Source organism: Lytechinus pictus, chromosome 12, assembly GCF_037042905.1.
Source record: "Lytechinus pictus isolate F3 Inbred chromosome 12, Lp3.0, whole genome shotgun sequence".
Taxonomy (NCBI): Eukaryota; Metazoa; Echinodermata; class Echinoidea; order Temnopleuroida; family Toxopneustidae; genus Lytechinus; species Lytechinus pictus.
In genome coordinates this window covers 959,760-966,836 of record NC_087256.1, presented here as the reverse complement: position 1 = coordinate 966,836, position 7,077 = coordinate 959,760, and positions in this window count along the sequence as shown.

Genomic DNA, 7,077 nt, shown 5'->3' with positions numbered 1-7,077 from the left:
GTTAAAGATTTATTGGTGTTATTGCATCTGGTGTTCAAAGGTGTCACAAAAGTCTGTGACCAGTTGTTTTGTTTGTTTTGCATATTGATGTTAAAGGTTAACTATTACAAACAGTAGCATTAACTTATTTTCTTTGGAGATAATATGTTCAGTTTTTACCATGAACCATGGAAAAGTAGGTTCTTTGGAGATTTAACATTAACAAACTCATTAAATATGAGAGATGCATATGTTAAAAATTTATAAGTACTAGAGAAGCAAACACAAATAATTACCCAAAACGAACAGTTACTTTGGTTGAGTGATATTTTATTACACAGTTAAACTCACAAAAATGTAAATTTGACAGACTTGGTTTCATTACAGAATAATATTTATACTTGGATATGTGAAGGTATTACAGTAAAGAATGTTTATTCTACTATCGAAAACGGACATGGGTAAACCAATAGTATGATACGTTGAATAATTGGTAGTAATGGTTCAATTATCATGTTTTTGTTATTTTAAGGTGAATTACAAGTGACAGAATTGCATATTAATATGTATGAAATGCATATTTCTTTATACCACAGGTTTACAACTTTTATATTAGGAGGGGAGAGAAATGTTAGATATACATATTTCATTGATACAGTTGGCACTTCATAGATAGCGTAGTAACGACATAGTTACTCATTGAACTCCGTGTTATACGAACTTGATGTAGTGTGAATCCAGAGTTTGTGCGCATTAAAGATGAACGTTGATCAAACACAGTTGTAGTCTTCGAGACTGATTACTGGATGTTCCCTATAAAGAACCCTATAAATACACAACAGGCGGGTCCCTTTTCTCGAATGGTCAGGTATTGTTTACATGATTGCCCGTCCCAACACAACAATCCAATCTGACGAAAATGAAAATAAAAATCCATATTTTAATGTTTGAAAAAGAAATCTGAGAATTCCAAAAATTCATTTGCCCAATTGATTGTGGGCCTGGCAGCCACTGTGCAGCACCATATCGACAAGGCTCTATTCCTTGAATGTTAAACGCCAAACAGGGTAGCAGCAACTCCCAGCTTTTTACGTCTTTTGGTCTAACGCGGCCGGGGTTTGAACCCTCAACCTCCCAGGTGGGAGACAGGCGCTCTACCGACTGAGTAAAAACATTCTTTGATGACACAAGCCATGTTATTGTTGCACATCTCGCAAGTGATAATTAAAAACAAGTGGAACGCCTCTGGCAGTCTCGCCTGCATTACGTGATTCGATATACATACATTGTACATGTAGCAGCAGTGCTGACTTTGAAAACAGCTATTGAATAATTATTCACAAAAGAAAACGTCATATGATAATAAAATGCTGTCTATTGACCCAAAATCACCTTTGACCATGATCATGTGATCTAAGATGTGTGCAAAAAACAATCATTTACAGTATACTTGATTACCCTTGCATGAATGTCTATGTTTCATGAACTAGATCCATATTAAAACTTTTTAAGTTATGATGCCAATTCAACAAATACATGTACCCCCAACATGACCAAAATTCATTGACCCTAAATGACCTTTGACCTTGTTCATGTGACCTGAAACTTGCACAGGATGTTCAGTGATACTTGATTACTCTTATGTCTAAATTTTATGAACTATGTCCATAAACATTCAAAGTTACGATGGTAATTTAACAGATACCCTCAACATAGCCAAGTTCATTGACCCTAAATGACCTTTGACCTTAGTCATGTGACCTGAAACTCGCAAAGGATGTTCAGTGATACTTGATTACTCTTATGTCCAAGCTTTATGAACTAGCTCCATAAAAATTTAGTTACGATGGAAATTCAAAAAATGCCCCTCACATGCCCAAAGTTCATTGACCCTATTAAAATGACCTTTGAAAGAGAAGCACAACATGAGTATGGTGTTAAAAACACTGTGGTTGACCAATCTCCCAGGATTAAGGAGACCTTTGAAAGTTTCAAAGGATAAACGAGAAGGAGTGACATAACAAGAACAGCGGAATTTCTATGCATGCATTATGAAACACACAAATAGTACGAACTTGTAATTGTATTAAAGTAATGGGGGTCATTCCATGCCAATTCACCCAATGAATGTGCAATTTTGCACCCGACCCTCTCAGAATTCGTTGTAATTTGGTACACATAAAATTCACCATGGCCCACGCACAAAACAAAAAAAAATAGTCCAATCGGTCCGTCGGTTCTCGTGCTACGGCCCGCCCTTTTCTCCTTGTTTTGACAAAAATGGGCGTGACCTTCAACTTTCAATGGCCATTGCATCGTAACGTGTTGACCAATTTTCACGAAACTGGTACCATTCAAAAGGAAATTCAGAGAGGAATCCAAAACATGCATCAAATAATGTATTGGAGCGATTTATAAGGTCATGACCTTTGACCTTTATATTGACATTGAGTTTGACCCCTGGACAAATTTTTTTTTTTTTTACTTGATTTTCGTGTATGTTAATTATTAGTATGATATTGACAAAATATATTAGTGTAAAGATGGATAAATGTACCTGCTGGATAGTTAGAAACAATATTATCTCTCCAATTGATCATCCATCTCTAACATCATCATCATCAAGAATGTATGATGCTTCAAGGATCTGAAGGATGTATCCACTTTAGATACATTAGGGAGTACAACTGACTAGAAAGCAGGATATTGCAGTTCCCAGTAGTTTTCTAATAATTAGTTATTATATATTGCCCAACATCAAAATGCCTTAACAGATACCTATTCATGAGCATAAATGTTTGTTTCATTTGTTAACTGATGAGGTTAATTTCTTTTCATGTGTTTGCATACTGTAAATTAAGATTGGAAGAAATCATGTTATCATGGGACTGGTAAACACTTTACTAACATGATTAGCAGTATGTGGGACTAGAGTGAAATTTCAGATTAGATAATTGCTATCTTTGGAAGAGTTTTAATATGTGAAGAAATAAAATATCATCATTGGTTTTAATATATTTTGTCAATATCATACTAATAATTAACATACACGAAAATCAAGTAAAAAAAATATTTGTCCGGGGGTCATCCAGATGGAATGACCCAAGGGTTGAATTTTGTCATGTTTAATCATATCGTTTATTTCACTTTGCTTTCTATACTTCTCTTTACTTCCCATTTCTATGCCATTGTCACACACCTGTTTCTCTCATTCCTTAGTTTCTACATCACATCATTACATTGCCATTCCAACTCCATGCAGCTCCACATGTTTCTATTGTCCTTTTCTCATATATTCAGAAGATTCTTCTTCATTCATATCATCCTATCTCATCCTCATTTCACCCTTGGTTCTTCCACATTTCTGGATTCTCTCTTTCTCTATTGGTTGAATTGATCAGAGGACACTATTTTTTAATATATTTGAATATATTATTTGTAAAAATAGGCAATGCCTAGTGAGGTCTGGATTTCAGGCCAATAAATCAGAGCATCACTGGACTTCCTTTTGTCAACATCTTTATTTTGAGTTTATTTCAGCTACAATGACATTTTAGGTTCTTCTTATTTGAAGCTTCTAGCTATTTGATATGATTTGAGTTTGCTTGTTTACGACTGTTTTGTGAGGTGTATCTTTGAACATTCGGCCACTCTACAGTAATACCTATGAGAACTTGAAATAATGACAATGTGAATAGGATTTACCTGACAGAATGTTATTTGCCTGATGACTCTGTTGATATCCTCTGAATAGTAATCATGGCTGAAGATGAGTAAAGCATCACTGATACCATCAGCCTTCTCCAATGACTGTATGAGGTACTCAAGATACTCCAGCCTATCATGGACCATCACAAGGATTACGATACTCTCCGGTCCTCGGCGTGGATAACGCTCCTTGTTTAATATCTTCTGTTCGTGGTTGATGGTTAGAATCGCCTGTTTCAGCTTTTCACGTGTCAAAGGAAGACTGGCCATGATAGGTTCTTGATCTCTTTCGTGGTGAATATTAAGGGTATTGTTACTAAGCTCGTGGCCAGATTTGTCTGTCTCCCTCAATGTCAGTTTGTTCCCCTCCACATTTTTATAAACGTCATTGTTCTCGTCACCTACACTATCACCTTGATCCTTTGCCCGAGGTTGCTTGGCACGTTGGATTATATAATCTTCCATATTATCATCATCATTACCACCTAATAATGACAACACCATCCACAGAGCAGATATCCCTGCGCACGCAAAAAGGAATGTCTTGATAGTTCTTAATAGCCTCATAATTGCAGGATGTGTCTACCTCTCTGAAGAAAATCAAATACTTCAATGACAGGCACTTACAGGCAGATGTCACAAAATGGATTTCCCAAAACAAGTGACTGGCAGCTACCTGAAAATTAGAGATAAAGAACAAAAAATTACAATATTGCAAGCTCTGACGATCTATTCTGTTTATTTCTCTACAATTCCTGAATATGCTAGAAATAACAATCTATAACTTGATAATCATAAAATTCAATTTTAGTTATAGTTAGCCTTTGTTTTTCACATAGTTTCAACTTGCGATCAGACAATGAATAATTAGAGATCATCAAATGCCATCATGACTTATTTCTTAGTTTTATCCAAATGATGAGATGATGTCTTTTTATTTGAAAATTCTGAAAATGTTAGTGGCATATTTGACAGGAAATGAAATATGGAACAAACTGCAATCTCTGTGCAAAAGTCAATGACGCAAGAATGAGGCAACAATATTCATATACATGTCCAAAGAGTTTCTCTGTACACGTGTGCATGATTTGTCCCCCTTGTAAGTTGCACCAATGAATATGTTATCAGTGTCAATCTAATATTTTTTTTTGGGTGGATAAAAATTGAATAAAAATAATTTCATAAATAAAATATAAAAGAATGTAGGAATACCGTATGGGCACTAGTATTCAACCCGGCATAATTCAAAGATTTGGACAAATTCCCCCAAATATTTATAAATAGGGAATTTATCTAATTTCATACAATTGTTATTTTCAGGGTAATCTGCTGTCGGTATTTTCTTTATCAATTTGTCGACTGTATGCACGGAGGATCGAATTATGCGGCAATGACCTTTTGCACTGAATCGCACTAGTATTCAACCTAGTGATGATAGATAGCGAATCTCAAAATGGTTTAGATTGCTAACTTAGATCTAGATCTATTTACATGTAAGTCTCTGGCTTTAATTCCCTGTTTGGTCTCATCTCAAATGGTCTAGTCCATACTCCATAGTTGGATGGGACAAGGGCAGATTGAGAGACAGGGCCATCTTTCATCGCTAGGTGGAATACTAGTGCCGACGGATTGAATACTAGTGCCAAAAACCATCACTGTATAATTTGATCACCCGCGCACAGTCGACGGGTTGAAGAAAAAAATAACTGAAAAAGAATAACCAGCATTTGCTCTTGGAAATAAGACGGGTCTGAAATTCAGGTAAATTCTATATTTCTATATATTTGAGGAAACTCTCCAAACGGGTTGAATACTAGTGCCCTTACGGTATGTAATCTTTAGCTTGCTCATTGCATATTTTTTTCCCCAAAATACATGTAATACAAAGCTTTAAAATGTCACAACTTTGTTTAATATTCCTTGTCTGATTTTAACGGAATTTACAGTGTACTGTATGAATGGTTTTACTTCATTTGTTTAAATCATAATATTTTCAGCCAGGAGTACATATTTAACACTCATTTTTATATCTGAGGAGTACTTTTGCCCTGCTGATGTTTCTTGTATTAGTGAGAGCCCTGCAATACACTTTATCATAAGGTGCTGCCTACATTAAAAAGTATGAAATGTAGGCCTTCTAGACTTTTTTTCTAGTATCAAGATGCCACATACAGTACTTGAATTCAAACTTATTTATTAGTGTCTACAAAGTAACATTGCTTGTGAACCACTTAAAATGATTTTGGCCAATGAAATAAAAAACATTTGTGATGTCACAAAGACAACTCCCCATTTAATTACCTTTGTACATGTATATTTAACTAGATTTATCAATTGTTTTTTTTATCAAAAGATATATTTTTTTTCTTGAAAGGACATGGGAAAGCCAGGACAAGGCAAGCAATACAGATTTTTCACAATATTACAAGCAACAACAGACGTTTGGGGTGTATTCTTTAGTGTCCAAAGAGGAGAATTGTTCATGTGTGACATCATTTGTGCTGCCAATGGGAGGATCTCCATAGCATTAGTGCTCTCAACATTCAAATACTCAGATCATAATTTTCTTGTTTGTCCAATTTCAATCAAACTTTTGTTGATCTTCAAGATCTTTGATATAGGCTACTGACTATACTATCCACTCTAAAACAAGCTTACTAGTTCCATGTGTTTCATTCTCCTTGAAGTTTGTCATCTTTGCAAATCACAAGAAGTTTATAAAAAAAAAATTATCAAATTAATTGGAACCATTTGCAATGTTTCCAAACTGAAGGGAAAATCCACCCCCCAAAAAAGGTTTGAATTAAAAAAAGGAAATAAAACAAGGATAAAAATCAGACATAAAGATTACATGTTTCACATTTAATCTAACAAAAAAAAATTAATGTCATAATTTACATAACAATTATTATTTCATCTGTCATGTCAGTGTAATTTTGCCTTTATTTTTCTGTATTCAAATCATTGTATTATAGGCCTATATAGATATAGAGGATTTTACCGTTAAAGAGTGTATTTTTGCTGCATTAAAATGTAAATTGTTGGACTATTTTCTGACAGTGACATGCACATCCTTTACTTCAGGTTTCATTCTCTTCATTCTGCTTACTCAAGGGTTCATTACATGCCGCCGCGCACAGAAGAAAACATCGCAAATGCAAATTGCGCATGCACGGAAATCGCAGCTCAATTCATGAATATTCATATGACTATAGATCGGGATCGTTTCGCAGTTGCATCGGATCTTGATCTATAGTCCGACTCATTTCCGCGCATGCACAATTTGCGTTTTCGATGTTTTGGAATCGGCAGTGAATGAGGAAACGGATACTGGCTAAATCACCAATTTTGAGGCTGATAGGAGTGTGGAATAGAAGTGAACCTTTGTGA